The 20081-nt window shown below is 44.6% G+C and overlaps 2 long non-coding RNA genes across 2 annotated transcripts in view; one reads left to right on the top strand and one right to left on the bottom strand.

Moving 5' to 3' along the window:
* Positions 1–20081, top strand: part of LOC310702856 — a 960387-nt gene that overhangs the window by 700904 nt on the left and 239402 nt on the right. The gene's annotated exons all lie outside the window — the stretch shown is intronic.
* LOC310702927 lies at positions 8373–13236 on the bottom strand. Its single transcript, XR_014523802.1, has 2 exons — positions 13173–13236; positions 8373–10126 (listed from the first exon to the last, which is right to left on the bottom strand). It is a non-coding gene; the product is annotated as an uncharacterized lncRNA (long non-coding RNA).

The raw sequence follows: 20081 nt of genomic DNA, 5'->3' as shown, positions 1-20081 counted from the left end.
TTCAAAGCTTATGTGCGGAAATAATGTGGCTGTGTACTTATGTTCTGTTTTAACCCTAGGTGTGAAGACTATCCGTATCTGGATAGTCGGGCACAGTATCGTGCATTGGGCTGCTGACAGAGCTCGTCAGTCTGGATTGGGAGCTGGCCTGGGCCTTCCACAGCACGTGCAGGTGTCCTGGATTTACAGAAGGGGGATGCGTTGGAGGGAATTCTTGCCGCTGATGCAAAGACGTGTTCTCCAGCTTGGCCCTCCTTCGGCGATCGTGGTGCAGCTCGGGGAAAATGATTTGGTTTCCTCTTCTTGCTATGTGCTACGTATGGCCATTTTGCAGGACTTAAGGGATCTGTCGGCCATGGTGCCTGATACCACTTTAATTTGGTCTCAGTTGCTTCAACGCCGCATTTGGCGGGGGAGTCCCTGCCCAGCATCCACCGAGAGAGTTAGGAAGCGGATTAATTCCGCGGTGGGCAAGTTGGTGGTGGACATGGGCGGATTGGTGATTCCTCACCCTCGTATATCCTACACAGCTGCTGAATTATACAGGGATGATGGGGTTCATCTTTCATTGGTTGGGAATGATGTGTGGTTGGGGACAGTGGTGTCCGGGTTGAGGGTGTGGTTTGGCTTGTGAGTGGTTGGCGGCGAGCTTAAGGGCTCGGGTGGCGGTTAGGCATTGGTTAAATTGGTTGGTGGAGGGGTATGGATTGGCTGTGCCTACCCCTCCAATGCTGCTGCTGAATGGGAATTCCGTTAAAGGAATTCTGGGGCTTACCATCCCCCTTGTCCAAACCCGTGGAGCCGGGTGCGGGCCGCGTAAGACCCCAAGGAGCAAGCAGGGAGGAACTGTAGGGTCTGTGTCGCAGCCCCAGTTGCCCTGAGGTTGCTCCTCCACACTGACTCGCGCTGGAATACGGGAGTCAGTGCTATCCCCCAAGGCGGGGGGGGGGGATAGATAGTCATAACCAATGCCTACGCAACCACTCACAATTTGTATGATAATAAAGTTGTGGCCAAAATTATGCCAAAAACCTTAAACAAAAATGATGTGTGATGTGTGAGTTATTGGGTTAGGGATGTTTGTGGGACCTCAGCACGCAAACAGCTGCCCTGGATACAGAATATAAATCAGAATATTTGGCCATATAAGTGACCAAAATATAGCATCCATCTGGATAAACAATAGTTTAGGGCACAGTACACTTGGACCTCAGTGGACGTATAAAAAAATAGGAATTATCTTGATTTGAAGGACATTGATTTTATTGCATTTGTATATTCATTTATATATATTTTTCTTACATGGTGTCAGGGAACTGCCATCGGAGCATCAGGTGGTGGAGGGACTCAGGGAGGAAGAAAGAGACTCAACAGCTGAAGCAGGGACCAGCAGGGGGAGGAGTGGGTCTCTGAGGGAATGCGAGCAGGAGGGAGGTCTCAGGGACGCTTCCAGCGAGAACAGTGGGGAGGTATCTGAGTCTCCCATAGGGAGACCCACACCTCGCCGGAAACTGTCACGCCGTGAGTCCAGGAGACGCGTTTCCGTTAAGGAGCTCCTTTGCTGGAAACGCTTCCGCAGACAGCCACTGTCGGACTCTACTAGTGACTAGAGCAGACATGTCTGAGGAGCTCCGTCACACACGGAGGTTTGTGGGGTCGCACAAACTCTGAGGGAGCACGTTTTTACGCACAAGCAGCTAATCAATCCCTAACAGCAGTCCGACAGTCTCTGTACGCTGCCTGTGCAAGAGAAAGCATCATGAGCGAACCAACCGGAACCGGAGGAGCGGGGGCTGGAGCTGGTCCAAGCTTGGAAGATAGATACCGAGCGTTGGAGGTCCAACTGGCGCTGCAGACGGCGAGGCTGGAGGAGAGAAGGGCTCAGGATGCAGACAAGAAGGGGAGAGCCACTCAATTCCCCAGAAAGGTACCAGGATTGGTGCAAAAATTTGGGGGGGACCCCAAGGATTACCATGCCTTTAGGACAGAGATGCAATATGCCATTAATGTGCAGTTCGATGAGTTCCCTGATGAGGAATCGCGAGTTGCTTTCGTAATTGGGCATCTTGAGAAAGGGGCGAGAGACTGGGTTCGACCCCTAATGGCAACGCACAATGACATACTAAAGGACACGAGGAAGTTCTTTCGTGCAATGGATATCATGTTTTCCAGCGATATTGAGGAAGGGGCGGTGCGCAGACAGCTAATGGCTTGTAAGCAGGGAAGTCGATCTGTCCGTGAGTACTGGACTGAGTTTACCATGCTGATTCACAGACTGAGTTGGGATTTATCGGCGGCACCCATTCAAATGCTATTTGAAGAAGGTCTTTCTTCGGCGGTGAAAGACGAGCTGTCACGGAGCCCCAGGGCGGAGTCTATGGATCAGCTGACCAAATCTGCGCTGACCATAGGAGCGCGGCAGGAGGCAAGAGCCTTGGAGAGGCGGGAAGGGAGAGGGGAACGTTGGAAGGAGTTCCGCATTCCAGACATTCCTGAGCCAGCTTTCCCGCCGGCAGAGCCGATGGAAATCGGAACAGCGCGCGCGCGCGCATTTTCAAAAACCAGCGAGGGGGCTAAGAAGGAGGGAAAGGGCCCCCGGAAATGCTATCTCTGCCAACAGCCGGGCCACTTTGCCAGAGTCTGCCCCCAGAGGAAGGAATGGCAAGGGATGGTGGGAGCTGTTGAGGGGGGAGAACAGGGGGGAACGGAGCAGGTAAAAGCCAACGCCTGGTTGCCACAATCGGGGCACTGCAGCCAGGCCAAAGAGCAGTGAAAGTGCCCGTGCCAGAAGCTCCTCGACCTGCTCTAGTGATTGAAGTGTCGCTAGAGCTGCAAAATGGGCACCCCCTAAAAATAAAGGCGCTATTGGACTCAGGCAGCTCCTGCAATTTTATGAGCAAGGAGTTTGCTGCTGAACACCAGATACAGACTATCCCTTTAAGCAACCCCCTGCAGGTGACCACGATTGATGGCAGGTAGTTGTTGGGAGGAGGAGTCAGCTTGCAGACGGTCCCAATGATAATGAGGGTGGCAAGGCACACAGAACTGATAGCGTTTAATGTGGCCACCCTGGGAGGCGCTCCCATTATTTTGGGAATGAGCTGGCTAGCTCTACATGATCCGCTGGTTGGCTGGCATCAAAGAGTGGTGTCCTTTGGTTCAGCACATTGCTTAGAACACTGCAAAGGGGAAAAGGGTTCAGCAGGGGCCCAAGCCACCCTAGCAGGGACTGAAGTAATGGAGAAGGTGAAGGTACCACCACAGTATGCAGATCTCAGCGACGTGTTCAGCGAGAAGGAAGCTGACCAACTACCACCTCATAGACCCTTTGATTGCCAGATCAATTTACTCCCTGGAGCACAGCTTCCCGTGGGCAAGTTGTATGCCATGTCAGACAGAGAAATGCAGGAGTTGCGAGGGTTTATTGACAAGAACCTGAAGAGAGGCTTCATCAGAGAGTCCAAAGCAGCAGGGGGTAGCCCAGTGTTTTTTGTGGACAAAAAAAACGCGGACAAGCCGAGACTTGTATGTGATTTTAGGAGGTTAAATGCAGTGACTGAACCGGTGGCTTTCCCTATGCCCAGGATTGATGATATTTTGACCAGGGTGAGGAAGGGAAAGATTTTTACAAAGCTGGATCTAAGGGGGGCGTACAACCTGATACGCATAAGGAAAGGGGATGAATGGAAAACCACCATGTTTACCCCTTTGGGGGCATTTGAATACCTCGTTATGCCATTTGGATTACAAGCAGGCTCAGCGTGTTTTCAATCTTTTATGAACCACGTACTGGGCCCTTTGCTCTACAAGAATTGCGTTGCTTTCCTAGATGATGTGTTGGTGTATTCGGAGAATGAGGAGCAACATGTGAGAGACGTCAGAGAAGTGTTGAGCAGACTGCAAGCCAACAGGCTGTGGGTCAAACTGGAGAAGTGTCGGTTCCATACCAAGGAGGTGGAATTCCTGGGGTACCGCCTGTCAGACAAGGGATTGGCCATGGATCCCGGCAAGGTACAGGCAGTGCTGGAATGGAAAACACCCAAAACCAAGAAGGATGTGCAGAGGTTCCTAGGGTTTGGAAACTTTTATCGTAAGTTCATCCGCAACTTCGCCCATCTGACGGCGCCCATCACTGACTGTCTCAGCAGTAAAAAGAAGTTTGTATGGACGGCGGAGGCGGAGCGAGCGTTTGAGGAGCTGAAAAGGGCCTTCGCCTCTGAAGAACAACTTCTGCATGTGGATTTACGAAAGAAGCTAAGGGTTGAAACAGACGCATCTGACAGAGCCATAGGGGCGGTGCTTCTTCTGCAGCCGGGGAAGGAGGAGTCAGAGTGGCGACCGTGTGCCTTCTTTTCGCGAAAGCTGAACAAATCCGAGAGGAACTACACGGTGTACGACCGAGAACTTCTTGCTATTCATGAGGCGTTCCGGAGATGGAGGCATCTGCTAGTTGGTGCACAACATAAGGTGCAAGTGTGCACGGACCATAAAAATCTAGAGTATTGGAGAACTGCGCGAGTGCTCAACCAAAGGCAGTTGAGATGGGCCCAGGAGTTCTCCAAATTTAACTTTGAGATTTGTTACGTGCCAGGCCCAGAGAATGTTAGGGCGGACGCTCTCTCACGCAAACCTGAATATTTGGAGGGGGAGGGAGCACCCGAAGAAACCCATATCATTCCAGAGGACCGCTGGGTGTGTGGGGCGACTTTGGTGGGGCAAAGGGAATTGGTAGAGGGTACGGTGCAGGATGCATACGCCCAGGACAAACTCAGGGATCTCAGGAGGGAGGAAGACAAATCCGGTGGTTTTGAGGAGAGAAACGGGGCATTGTATTATAAGGGAGCGTTATATATACCTGAAGGGGAATTGAGGGAGAAGGTACTCAAGCAGCTGCACGATAGCCCCACAGCAGGGCATTTTGGGCAACACAAGACCATGTGGCTGGTTACCAGGGAATTTTGGTGGCCCAAGGTCAGGGAAGATGTGCGGGAGTATGTGAGAGGGTGTGAACAATGCCAAAGAGCCAAGGGGGAGAGGCGGGCGCCGGCTGGTTTATTAGAACAACTGCCCACACCTGAAAGACCGTGGGAAGCAGTGGCAATAGATTTCATGACTGATCTGCCAAGGTCTAGAGGGAAAACAGCCATCATGGTTGTAGTAGACCTGTTAACTAAAATGGCCCACTTTATAGCCTGCTCACATGCGGTCACAGCAGAAGAAACAGCCAAATTGTTTGTAGAGAATGTGTTTCGGTTGCATGGCGCCCCCTTGAGGGTGGTTTCAGACCGAGGGAAACAATTTACTTCCAGGTTCTGGAGGAAGCTCATGAGCTTACTGCATGTAGAGGTTAATTTTTCAACGGCCCGTCATCCAGAAACCAACGGGCAGGCGGAAAGAGCAAATGGGGTTCTCCAACAATATTTGAGGTGTTATGTTAATGACAGAGAGAATGATTGGGTGGAGAAGCTGGCGTTGGCAGAATTTGCCTACAACAATGCAGAGAACGTGTCCACGGGGATGAGCCCCTTTTTGGCTAATCACGGGTGCCATCCCAGAGCCTTCCCAGGGGGGGAGGGGGAGAACTGGAGCGTTCCAGCTGCAGAACAGTTCGTTGAAGAAATGGAAGCGATCCATCGCCAGCTCCAACTCAACTTAAACAGGGCTAAGGAGGAATATAAGAGGCAGGCAGACAAAAACCGAAGGGAAGGTGAAAGCATCAGGGTGGGGGACCAGGTGTGGCTGTCAACCCAAGGGTTGCCGTTCAAAGGAGGTTGTAAGAAATTAAGACCCAAAAGGCTGGGTCCGTTTGAAGTCATGCAGCAGGTCAATCCAGTGGCTTTCAGGCTCCGGTTACCGAACCACATGAAGCTGCACCCAGTTTTTCACAGGTCGTTGCTGTCACCGTATAGAGGAGACAGTGAAGGGAGGGTCACAAGGGGACCAGCAATGGAGGAGAAGGAACACAGCTACCATGTAGCGGAGATCCTCGATTCCAGGTGGAAGGGAGATCAAGTAGAGCATTTGGTAATGTGGGAAGGGGAACCGGAGTCGGAAAACACCTGGGTTAGGGCAGAGGATGTCAATGACGAAGTTTTAATAGAGACTTTTCATCAGAGGTTCCCACGTAAACCTCAGCCTGTAGCGAGGTTCCGAAGGGAATACTTTGCCACCACCGACGAGGAAGAGGAGTTGGAGGGGTTCCCAGATTCTGAAGAGGAAGAGGATTCAGCGAGCCAGGACGACGATCGATGGAGGGAATGGTTCGAGACGTCAGAAGATGAGGAAGATTCTTTTCGGGGTTTTAGCTCTTCACCTCCCAGGGGAGAGGAAATGGGAGGGGGTGAGGGGGGCCCTGGAGGGGAGGTGGATGTCAGGGAACTGCCATCGGAGCATCAGGTGGTGGAGGGACTCAGGGAGGAAGAAAGAGACTCAACAGCTGAAGCAGGGACCAGCAGGGGGAGGAGTGGGTCTCTGAGGGAATGCGAGCAGGAGGGAGGGCTCAGGGACGCTTCCAGCGAGAACAGTGGGGAGGTATCTGAGTCTCCCATAGGGAGACCCACACCTCGCCGGAAACTGTCACGCCGTGAGTCCAGGAGACGCGTTTCCGTTAAGGAGCTCCTTTGCTGGAAACGCTTCCGCAGACAGCCACTGTCGGACTCTACTAGTGACTAGAGCAGACATGTCTGAGGAGCTCCGTCACACACGGAGGTTTGTGGGGTCGCACAAACTCTGAGGGAGCACGTTTTTACGCACAAGCAGCTAATCAATCCCTAACACATGACCTTCCCCAAAATGTCCCAGGACAGGTTAGAACAATTGTATAATAAGAATTTGTGCCTTGGATGCTGATTTATCCAAATTTATCGTACATCTCACTTTGTCTCAAACACTCAAGAAGGAAAATTAATCACAATGAACATACCGGTAGGTTTGGCAACATTTTCCTGTTCAGAAGCAAAAACTTGCTATCTGGATGTAGTGCATTAATAGCAATACGAAAGAGAAATATTGTTGATTTTTGGATTTAATCAGTATATGTACCATTTTTACAAGAGTGGTTTCAAACAGGAGATGGATCAGCACTGTCTTTTATGTTTTATGGAGGAAGGGAAATAGCAAGACATTGGTTGTTATTCTAAATTTACGTTGGGAATGTTCTTACCAGAATAAATGAATGATCCACTTCTTTTTTTCATAGGTGAGACCATTTGTGATACATACTTGTTTTCGAAGCTGATTGCATTTATATTTTTGAAACCCTGTTTTCAACATATCTTTTTAATTTATTACTGTATATTTTATATAAGTTGCTTAGAGGTTCTGATAACTGGATGGTACGTAAAACCTGTTATATTAAGAAAGGAATGAATATGGAGTTGTAGTATAGAGCTTGGTTACAGTAATATGTCTATATTTCAAGTTTCCTGAAGCTAACAGCCACAGTCAAAGATCATCTAAATTCTACTCCTATAAGGTCACAAAATGTGCAAGGGATAATAGGGAAAAAGTGAAAGTGCCTCTGCATCAGGTAAATTTGAAATTTACAGCCAGCTATAATATAAGAGAGAACATGGTGAAAATGGCGGATAGGTGGTACCTCACTCCTTCTAGATTATCAAGAATGTATAAAAAATTGCCGAATGCTTGTTGGAGATGTGGAGGAAATAACGGTGGCATGATCCACATGTGGTGTGTAAAATATTAAGATTTTTTGGGGAAAAATATATGATGAATTAAAAAAGATGATGGGGATAACTTTTACTAAAAAACTGGAGGCATTTCTATTAAGTATTATAGATAAAGAGATCCCCAAAAAATCTAAGAGAGGTATTCTTGTATGCAACCGCAGCGGCTCGTATACTTGTGGCCAAGGGATGGATAGATCATGAGGCTCCAAAAATAACAGATTGGCAAATCAAATTACAGGAATTGGTGGAGACGGCTCAATTGACTAGTAAACTCAGAGGAAACTCAAAGCAAAAATTTGCGGGAAAATGGGATGGTTATAGAAGATATGTTCAAAAATACAATAATAGTTTTGACTCTGTGCTAGCATTCGAGTGATAAAGGAACTAAAAAGAGGTGGATAACAATTAAGGATTTATTATGTTTTCAGAATGTATTAGAAAAAATATATAGAAAGGTTTATTGTTTTGTGTACATTCAAATGTAAGATAAAATATATGCAAAGGGACTTGACAGGAAGTCAAAGTTGAAGAAAAGATTTTGGAAGATAAAAGGGGGGCATATTTACTTTCATTATTATCATTTTGTGTGCGGGTGTGTGGGGGGTGTCTGCACATATGTGTGTTGTTGTATGCAATGTTTGGGAGGAAATAAGATGGTAAATAACAAATAACAAACTAAATATCGATGTATGTAATTTTTATTTCTTAATTATATTTAGTGGTAGTATGGCTGTATTGTTTTTTGTAACATAAAATCATTCAATAAAAATTATTTTTTTAAAAAGTGCCTCTCTGTCCTTTAACTTTCAAAAAAAGTTAACCTTTGCACTGGGAAGGCAAGTAAGACAATTCCAGAAGGCTGAACATTGAAAATCTGCTCTGACTTCAAAAATATTTGATAAATCATCATAGAACAAATGCTGGAGAAAAAGAATATGTGCTGCTAAGACAGGGATGGCCAGCCTGCAACATTTCAGATGTTGTGGGAATCCCAGAAGTGTTCAGTGAAGAGCTTTGCAAGCAACCAGTCAGCTCATTGTCCAGTGCTTGGGATAGTCTGCACCGGGAGCTGTGCATATTTTATCTACAAAGAAAAACTGCACCAGTTTTTAAAGGAGCATCTTTATTATTATTTTTCTTGCTGAAGGCAATTGTTTGGATTCAAAGCATTATGGGAAGTGCTGTAAATGCATACTGTTTTCTCTGCAGAAGGGGGGACATTCCAATTTTAGAAGTAGTTGTGTTTGCCTCCATAAATTCTTCACTGTTAAGAGTGTTTTGCCTCCATTTCAGAAGGTCTACCTCTAACGGTCTGATTGTTGATTAAAGTGAGCCTCACTGAAGTTCTACTCTCAGACACAATCAGCAGATTGGACCTGAAAATACATATTCAGAGTCTGCTCTGATGGTGATCTCCTTTGATTTTGACAATATTCATCACGTGACATCATTATGACACCCGGTGATGGACAGGTGTGCATTGTGCCTACCTGTCAAGGTTGCTCCATCAGGTGGGGGCAGATTAGGATCTGGGGAGCAGGCCCACCTATGGGTTACAGTGTAGATTCTTAATCATTTATCTTGCTAAACTCTGAGCCGTTCTCTTTATCCACATGGTAATTTTCTCGTAAGTGGCAGTTGATGCACATTATTAACTATGTCTAAAAACTCTGGGTCATTCCGTTTCTAAGAAGTTGTTCGTGATCTCATGACGAGAATTGCCCTTGCCGTTAGATCCATAAATGATATATACTTTCTAAATATAATGTGCCTAATAACTATCTTTATCCAAGCCTTTTCTTTCGCTAGTTCATTAGCAATATTTCGCTCAGCCTCTTCATCCATAGAGGTGACAGTTTCAGGTTCATTCATCAGTGACTTGAAGATAGCTACCAGGCGACTTGCTGATGGCCATAGATAATTAGTTAGGTGTGGCTTATCGGGATATAAAGTTTCTTGTAGATATTTCAAGTATGGTCTAAACACCAAAAGTCCACTTGCAAGTTTTCTTAAACATGTTTCCTTATCAAATCTACGCGGGAAGCAGGGTTCTTTTGCCGCTTCGGCTTCTGGAAGGATGAAATCTTTCAAACGAAACAGGTCCCAGTGCATGTCGCATGTGCCTAGTTCCTTACACATATCTTTAAACAGCCACACGGTTTTTAATTTGATCCAAACAGCCAGGTTGAAGATTTGTGGATTGCTGATTAATACTTCTCCATAAGCAGGTCCTGGCTCTGCCCTAGCCAAGAGCATGAGAATAGTGCAAATACTGCATCTAAGTAGAACACTCATTGTCTTCCCTTCAGGCTTCTCTCTCTCTCTCTCTCTCTCTCTCTCTCTCTCTCTCTCTCAACTTTGTAGACTGAGATCTTGATTGGCTGGATGTGGCAATTCCTTATGAGGCAATGATTTCAGTATGCACTCTTCAAGGACACCTGATATAAATCACATTGATAAAAATGTAACTGTGAGTAAAGAGCAGGATAAAAACAGCAACTATAGCAGTTGCTATAGTATATATTTTTAATAGTATATATTTATACTATTAAATATATACTATATATTAATAGTATATATTATACTATAGTATAATATATACTATATATTATAATAGTATATATTATACTATTTAATAGTATATATATTTATATATATATATATTTAATATATATAGTATATATTTACATATATATATTTAATATATATTAGGGACAATAAAAAAGGACATTGCCTGATTATCAAAACACCAACAAAGTTCATGCCACACAAGAGTCCAATGCAACTGTGGAAGCGAAAGGATTACTACCTACAGTTCCTGAAGCTCAATGTCCCAGAATGTATACAGAGCAAGACAAAGTCCCCTGTGATATTCCTGTAGAGAAGTTGGTAGATGTGAGCTAGATGAGATAACTGTTAGGTAGATTTGTAGCTAGCTGATCAAACCCAAACAGTGCTCATTAATGGTTCCTCATCACCCTGGAAAAAAGTGACAAGTGGAGTGCTGCAGGGTTCTGTCCTGGGCCCATTGTTGTGCATTGTTGTGATTTGGATGAAGGAATTTAGGGGACGAGAATCAAATTTGTTGATGACACCAAACCAAGAGGTGTACCTAATGCCGCAAAAGGCAAAATTGAGATTTCATATGACCGTAACAGATCGGAAAACTGGGCCCACGCTAACAACATGACTTTCAGTAGGGACAAATGTAAGGTTCTGTAATTAGGCAGGAAGAACCAGCTGCTCAAATAAAAGATGGGGGACACCTGGCTTACTAGCAGTAAATGTGAAAAGGATCTAGGGGTCTTAGCATACCATAAGCTTAACATGGGTCAACTGTGTGATGCAGCAGCTTTTCTCGGCTGCATCTACAGAAATATAGTGTCCAGATCAAGGGAAGTAATAGTAGTATTCCCTTATGTTTTGGTCAGACCAAACCTGAAGTACAAAGTCCAGTTCTGGGCACCACAATTTATTTATTAGTAAGTATTATTATTGGCTATATCTTTCATAGGTATAAAAGGTAAACAACCAATACTATCTTGGAGCTTTTTGATCAGAAGTCCCTGGTGGGCCACAATTGTGCTTAGGTTTAGCTAATTGCTATGCCACTGATTTTTCTACTAAGTTCTTGTTTGGTAAGACTTGGTAAAACTGTTAGTAACTAGACATATTTCACACTAAGCTCAGAAAGTCATTCCTCGTATCAGAACAGTTTTGTGTGTCTGATTCTAGTTAAAATATACAGTTTGTGGAATACCCCTGCCTTCAGAGGCGGTTTTAAAGTAACACAACCAATTCATAGAATCATAGAATCATAGAGTTGGAAGAGACCACAAGGGCCATCGAGTCCAACCCCCTGCCAAGCAGGAAACCCCATCAGAGCACTCCTGACATATGGTTGTCAAGCCTCTGCTTAAAGACCTCCAAAGTAGGAGACTCCACCACACTCCTTGGCAGCAAATTCCACTGTCAAACAGCTCTGACTGTCAGGAAGTTCTTCCTAATGTTTAGGTGGAATCTTCTTTCTTGTAGTTTGGATCCATTGCTCCATGTCCGCTTCTCTGGAGCAGCAGAAAACAACCTTTCTCCCTCCTCTATGTGACATCCTTTTATATATTTGAACATGGCTATCATATCACCCCTTAACCTCCTCTTCTCCAGGCTAAACATGCCCAGCTCCCTTAGCCGTTCCTCATAAGGCATCGTTTCCAGGCCTTTGACCATTTTGGTTGCCCTCCTCTGGACATTCAGCCCTTCTGGGTGCCAGCGTCCCCTGAGGGGGGGTGGGCTGCAATCATGATGTAGAACAGAGTGCGATAGGTGGGGGAGAGACCAAATTTTAGCATTGCACAGGGCACTGAAATTTGAGGGCCTAAGTTCCGCTACTGCTCCCTTTTAGCTGTTCTTGTGCTAATGAGGCATCTGATGAAGACCTGCATTTTTAAAATGAGCTTAAAAATGTATATTTATAAATGTTTGTATCTCTCATTCTCTCATGCCAGGCATAAAGCAGCTGGCAGCTGTTCAAGGGCCCCACTGATTTATTGCAGGAGACGAGTATTTCAGGGTTGTAAAAGGAAATTACAGGCTAGTAGCAAAAGGTCACACTGACCATACAAATTACAGAATACAATCAAGCTGTAAAAACACAATTAAGAATTATTGTGCCTCCCATTAGGACTCAAGCCACATCTTCATAAGGTTAAAAAGGGCAAAAGCTAATAGAAGCAGCTGGCTGGGAAAACCGAAGAGGCTTCTCTCTGAAGTTGATTCTGGAAACTACTGTTTTTATTAAATTCCTTCTCTTTGAAAAGGCCTTTTCTTCTAAAAATCTATATATGTTATGTATGAAATATATTGGCTTAAATGTAATTATGCAAAGGATTTAGAAAGTAAGAAATGTTAGATTCTTATGTTAGATTCTTATTTCATAGATGGTGTGTGAGAAGGTGAACCCAAGATCTCTGTTTAAGATAAAATTAGAACAATTAGCCATCTGTTTTGCAGTGAACAGGGCAATAGGGCAATAGGGCAAAGATAATCTGATAATTAAGGTGCCTGGTCGAGGTAAATGTAAGATATATGGCTACTTGTTTGCCATTTATAGATAGAAGGAAATATAGCTCTTTGTCTACACTTTAAGTTCCAAAATTTAGCTTCACTGATGATCCTTGTATTGTGCAATGGGAGAAAAACCTCTCCCTATCCATTTCTGACCCATTGTATCTTACGAGTGCACATAGTGTGCAGCAAAGCACATAATATTAACACTGCAAGACCAATGAAGTTGAATTCAGTTCACTCAAAGCACTGGGACAACCAGCAACAAAGGATTCGGTATGATACCTATCTCTTCCTCCTCCTCTCTAAAAGGCTCTAGCAAGAAAGAGAAAAAGAAGAGGCTTGGGTAGAAGTCCTTTTCCCCTGCAAGGGAAACAATTCTTTCCTTGCAACTAATACAACCTGAGAGAGCATACTCACAATCCCCAAGTGGAAGACAAATACGTTTCAGGTGGTCATAATAGGTGTCTTCACCTTCACAAAGAGGAGATTGCAACCCTCTGTGGAGTTTCCTTTTTTATATGCTACTTCATGCATTTAACTGTAGTATTTCATCCTACACACACCCCTCCATTCTTCTTTTAACTGAATCCAGCTTTAATAATTTCAGGAACATTCCACTCCTGTGGGTTGTTCCTTGCCTTGTTGTTCCTTGTCACACCTCACTTCTTTGATAGCCTCTATCTCCCACCAATGTACCAGATCGTAGATACCATCCTCTTTCAACTTTATTTACCGTAAATTATCAGCTCTCATTAATTAGGTTTGGTTTAAATTCTACCCTCACACCCACAACCAGTTTTCTATCTATATTTGGTACAGACAGATGTCCCCCACCCACCCAAGGTGGTGCAGCTTTCAAAAATGGAAGCTTATGTTTGACCAAGAACAGAAGACATACCAGGGGCAGTGGGAAGCATGGATCAAAGATTCAGAATTAGGGTAGGTGATAAGGCACATAGCTATGATCTGTACTTGCCTCCAAGATATAGGCCAGAATGAACTTAAGACAGGACGTTGATCTTTGTGTGCTTAACAGATCGGTTAAAAACAGAAATAGTCGCAAAATGACCACTGTAGGATGCCTGAGTGTTTACCGTTGCTGCGGGTGGCATAGACAATCACAAAATGGCGGCCCTTGGTGATGCGTTTGATAGTTCCACAATTTGCTGCCATGACAGTCATTTCCCTGAAGGCAAATTGGCGAGGATGTGTGTGAAGTAAATTACCTGGGAAACGGAATATATTACAAAGCTACAGTCATTTTCAGTCTGCTCATCACAATCACGATTTTAATGTCTGTTTGTTCTAAGTGTTTTAAAAGTGATGTTTTTATAGGAGGGGAGGTATGTTTTCTGGAGTGTTATTATTTATTCCCCCCCCCCGACGTTGGTTTTAAGTTTTTTTAAAGTTTCAAATTACACACACACACACACACACACACACACACACACCTTTGTCTGCTCCTTAAGATTTTATGGCATTAAATGTCTCTCCTAGGTTGTGATGGCTCAGGCCTAGCAGGAAAGTGTTTGCTCTGACTCCGCAGATGAAAGTTTATTTGTATATTTATGAACATATGTATATACCACTGTTCATATATTTTTTAAGGAACATCAGGGCCGTTTACAACAATCATAGGTAACATCATACAATAAAACCATGAGAAAATGGTTAAAACAGAAATGAGCCTATTGTGTTGGGAAGATGTATTCTAAATTTCGTACCTAAATCTGACAGAAAACAAATGTTTTCAGTCGAAATAGAAGGCGCCTGCTGAATCTCTGTTGGCAGAGTTTCCCACAGTACTGGGTTGATGATGCAAAAGGCTCGATCTCCTATTGCTGCCAAATACCCATCACCAACTTGGGGAATGACTCCTGACACTGCTGATGACAGTCTCAGGGACCAAACCATTTTATAAGCTTTCAGGCAGTCCTTGAAGTACTCTAGACCAACATCATTCAGGACTTTGTAGATTAAAACAAGGACCTTGAACCTGATTCACATTGGCAGCCAGTGCAGTTGTTTTAACAGGGGTATCACATGTTCTTGGGCAGATGCTCCCATCTGCGATGTGGCCTCCACATTCTGCGCAAGCTGGAGCTTCTGAATTAGGCCTGAGGGCAGCTCCACACTGAGCTCATTGCAGTAATGCAGCCTCAAGACTACCAGTGCATAGACAACAGTGGTCAGGCTAGATTTGTCCAGGAACAGCTGGTGTATGAGATGGAGCTGGTAGCAGGCACTCCCAGCCACAGAGAGCACTATGGCCTCTAATGACAAAGACATATCCAAGAGTACCTGTAAGCTACACACTTCAGAAGGAGAGCAACCCTATCCCAAACAAGGAACTTGCCTATCTCCCGAATAAGGGAGCCACTCACTCAGTAAGAGCAGCTCGAAAGGGAAACACTTGATGAGATGGACAAATGGGAGCATATATTATGACCTGCCACCATTCCTTCAGGAATTGCAGGGAAGAAAACATGCCTGCCCCTGTGTACCATCTTGGGGTAGAATAGTGGGGAATGGCTGTAAAGCTGAAATGGGTTTTAAGGCAGGCTGCACTTTAGTGGTAGAGTACAATGTTTGTATGAGGGAAAGGTCCTAAGTTCGCCCTCTGTGTCTGCAGGTAGGGGTCAGATGAGACTCCCGTTTGAAAATCTGGAGAGTTGATACTAGTCCAAGTAAGACAATACTTGTAAGAAATGATAAAATTGCCTTTTCTCTCAAGGCTGCAGCTGCTGAAAACCTCAGGCACAATATTGCTTTCATTCACATAAAGATACAGGTAAAGGTAAAAAGTAAGGGACTCCTGGACGGTTAAGTCAGGTCAAAGACGACTATGGGGTTGCGGCGCTCATCTCGCTTTCACACTGAGGGAGCCGGCATTTGTCCACAGGCAGGTTTCCAGGTCACGTAGCCAGCATGAGAAGACCACTTCTGGCAAGACAGGACACTGTGACAGAAGCCAGATTGTACGGAAATGCCATTTACCTTCCCACCGCAGTGGTTCCTATTTACCGTATTTTTTGCTCTATAAGACTCACTTTTCCCCTCCTAAAAAGTAAGGGGAAATGTGTGTGCGTCTTATGGAGCGAATGCAGGCTGTGCAGCTATCCCAGAAGCCAGAACAGCAAGAGGGATCGCTGCTTTCACTGTGCAGTGATCCCTCTTGCTGTTCTGGCTTCTGAGATTCAGAATATTTTTTTCCTTGTTTTCCTCCTCCAAAAATTAGGTGCGTCTTGTGGTCTGGTGCGTCTTATAGAGCGAAAAATACGGTATCTACTTGCACTGACATGCTTTCAAAAGACTAGGTTGGCAGGAGCTGGGACAGAGCAATGGGAGTTCACCCTGTTGTGGGGATTCGAACCACCAGCCTTATGATCGGCAAGCCCACGACGCCACCCACGTCCCTATGATAAAGATACAAGGCTACAGTTACTAGGCAGCCTCAGACATAAATTTTGCTTTGTGTTTTAGCAACGGGTGCGGGTTCTGTGTCTCTGAGTCTGTATGTGTGTCTGTGTGTTTGTGTGTGTGGAGAAAGAAAGAGGTCAGTTACAATGGACTCTTCCCTCCCCATCCCACTGAGTTCATATTATGTTGCAATAGAGGGATCAGGTTTGGGACTGGCTTCTAAGAGAGTGGCTGTTGTGGTTCCGGAGAGTGGGAAATTCAAGGAGAAGGAAAGCTCTCATTTTGCTCTTTATTTCATTGTGGGGGGGGGATCTTGTGAAAATATACCAGCATTTTTCTGTTTGGGATCTTGCTTAATATACAGCACCACCCTGCAGGAACATCTCCACGGCCTGGTCTAAATACTGAAGAGAATGTTGGCTTTTTCGTGTTTTTGCGTGGCATAGTTCTTATGCTAGCAAAGTTTTGACAGAGAGCACATCTCCTGCAAATAAAAGTTGTATACTTCCTTGTACTTTCAGTGATTGTATAGAAATCTTTTACTTTTTTGTGTTTTAACTATTGTTTAAGTGTAGTATTATGCAGCCAGCTGTTTACTGGTAACAGTCCACCACAGGCTAGGCACTACCAATTTAATTAACTTTTTAATCAGAGTAATTGGTTGTTTCTTTATTAAAAATTGATAAAATCCTGACCTGTACTGGTATTTATAACCTCTGTTCTTCACATCTAAGATGGTATGTGAGCTTTAAAAGAGCAAAGGGCTTGTTAACAACAAGAAAACATGATGTTTCTAGATTCGTAATGCTTTGCTCTTGGCAATGTCGATAAAAATCAACTCATTCTGAATTTTTTAATGGCTTCCATTATCTTTCACATGTTGTTGTTTAGTCGTTTAGTCATGTCTGACTCTTCGTGACGCCATGGAACAAAGCACGCCAGGCACTCCTGTCTTCCACTGCCTCCCGCAGTTTGGTCAAACTCATGCAGTGAACAGCTGTCTTCGCAAATGGTGTAAACAGGAACGGTTTGGATTCTTAGATCACGGACTGCAGTTTCTTGAAGATGGACTTCTGGCAAGCAATGGGCTACCCCTCACAATGGTTGGGAGAAATGTTTTTGCCAAAAATCTTAGAAACCTCATCAGGAGGGCTTTAAACTGACTAATGTGGGGGAGGGAGACAGTGCTCCTGAAGGTAGGAGTCTATCAATTGATGAAGATGATCATCCAAATGTCATAGACCAAATGGAGCAAACAGCATGCAGACCTAGTGGTGGGAGGAAAAAATCCTTAAATAAGAGACACGGGGGAATGATTAATGGACTTCAATGTCTGTACACTAATGCGCAAAGCATGGGAAATAAACAAGATGAGCTTGAGCTCTTGGTACAGCAAACTAAATATGACATAATAGGCATCACTGAAACCTGGTGGGATAAGTCCCACAATTGGAATGTAATAATGGAGGGATACAATCTATTTCAGAGAAACAGACCAGACAAGAAAGGAGGAGTGGCTTTATATGTCAGGGATGTGTATACCTGTGAAGAGATCCAAGATTTAGAACCTCAAAGCCAAAGTGAGAGCATTTGGGTCAAAATTATGGGAGAAAAGAATAACAGTGACCTCATTGTGGGAGTTTACTATAGATCCCCAAGCCAAACGGAGGACATAGATGATGCCTTCCTGGAACAGATGGCCAAGCATGCAAAAGGAAGGGAGATAGTAGTAATGGGGGACTTCAATTACCCAGATATTTCTTGGATGTCAAACTCAGCCAAGAGCATAAGGTCAAACAGATTCCTCACTGGCCTTGCAGACAACTTCATTTGTCCAGAAAGTGGGAGAAGCAACAAGAGGAACAGCCATTTTAGATCTGGTCCTAACCAATGTTGATGACCTGGTTAGTGGGGTAGAAGTGGAAGGATCATTAGGCGCGAGTGATCATGCTCTTCTGAATTTTACTGTACAGCGGAAAGGAGCAGCCAAGCATACTAGGACTCAATTTCTTGACTTTAAGAAAGCAGACTTCATAAAACTTAGGGAAGTGCTGGGTGAGATCCCATGGACAGTAATACTAAAAGGAAAGGGAGTTCATGATGGCTGGGAGTTTGTTAAGAGGGAGATAGTAAAAGCACAACTTCAGGCAATACCAATGAGACAGAAACATGGAAGGTGCCTAAAGAAGCCAGGGTGGCTATTAAAAGAACTTTTAACTGAGTTAAGATTAAAAAAGGATGTGTACAAAAAATGGAAAATGGGGGAACCACCAAAGAGGAATTCAAACAAATAGCCAGCACATGTAGACACAAAGTCAGAAAAGCTAAAGCACAGAATGAACTCAGGGTTGCTAGAGAGCTTAAAAGCAACAAAAAAGGCTTTTATGGGTATGTCCGTAGCAAAAGGAAGAACAAAGAAACAGTGGGGTCACTCAGAGGAGAAGATGGTGAAATGCAAACAGGGGACACAGAAAGGGCTGAATTCCTCAATGCCTTCTTTGCCTCAGTCTTCTCCGATAAAGAAAACAATGCCCGACCTGAAGAATTTGGAGCAAATGATTCAGCAGAGGAAACAAAGCCCAGAATAACTAAGGAGATAGTACAAGAATACTTGGCTAGTTTAGATGTATTCAAGTCTCCAGGGCCAGACGAACTGCATCCAAGAGTATTAAAAGAACTGGCAGATGTGATCTCAGAACCACTGGCAGTCAACTTTGAGAATTCCTGGAGAACAGGCAAAGTCCCGGCAGACTGGAGGAGGGCAAATGTTGTCCCTATTTTCAAAAAGGGGGAAAGAGAGGACCCAAATAATTACCGCCCAGTCAGTCTGACATCAATACCAGGGAAGATTCTGGAGCAGATCATTAAGCAAACAGTCTGTGAGCACCTAGAAAGGAATGCTGTGATGAGCAATAGTCAGCATGGATTTCTGAAAAATAAGTCATGTCAGACTAACCTGATCTTGTTTTTTGACAGAATTACAAGCCTGGTAGATGAAGGGAACGCAGTGGATGTAGCCTACCTTGATTTCAGCAAGGCATTTGACAAGGTGCCCCATGATATTCTTGTGAAGAAGCTGGTAAAGAGTGGTCTTGACTATGCTACCACTCAGTGGATTTGTAACTGGCTGACTGACCGAACCCAAAGGGTGCTCATCAATGGTTCCTCTTCATCCTGGAGAAGAGTGACTAGTGGGGTGCCACAGGGTTCTGTCTTGGGCCCGGTCTTATTCAACATCTTTATCAACGACTTGGATGATGGACTCAAGGGCATCCTGATCAAATTTGCAGATGACACCAAACTGGGAGGGGTGGCTAACACCCCAGAGGTCAGGATCACACTTCAAAACGACCTTGACAGATTAGAGAACTGGGCCAAAACAAACAAGATGAACTTTAACAGGGAGAAATGTAAATTATTGCACTTGGGCAAAAAAAATGAGAGGCACAAATACAAGATGGGGGACACCTGGCTTCAGAGCAGTACATGAGAAAAGGATCTAGGAGTCTTGGTTGACCACAAACTTGACATGAGCCAACAGTGTGACGCGGCAGCTAAAAAAGCCAATGCAATTCTGGGCTGCATCAATAGGAGTATAGCATCTAGATCAAGGGAAGTAATAGTGCCACTGTATTCTGCTCTGGTCAGACCTCACCTGGAGTACTGTGTCCAGTTCTGGGCACCACAGTTTAAGAAGGACACTGACAAACTGGAACGTGTCCAGAGGAGGGCAACCAAAATGGTCAAAGGTCTGGAAACGATGCCTTATGAGGAACGGCTAAGGGAGCTGGGCATGTTTAGCCTGGAGAAGAGGAGGTTAAGGGGTGATATGATAGCCATGTTCAAATATATAAAAGGATGTCACATAGAGGAGGGAGAAAGGTTGTTTTCTGCTGCTCCAGAGAA

Source organism: Podarcis liolepis (assembly GCF_965112155.1).
Source record: "Podarcis liolepis genome assembly, chromosome: 3".
NCBI classification, from domain to species: Eukaryota; Metazoa; Chordata; class Lepidosauria; order Squamata; family Lacertidae; genus Podarcis; species Podarcis liolepis.
This window is presented reverse-complemented; position numbering and strand designations above follow the sequence as displayed.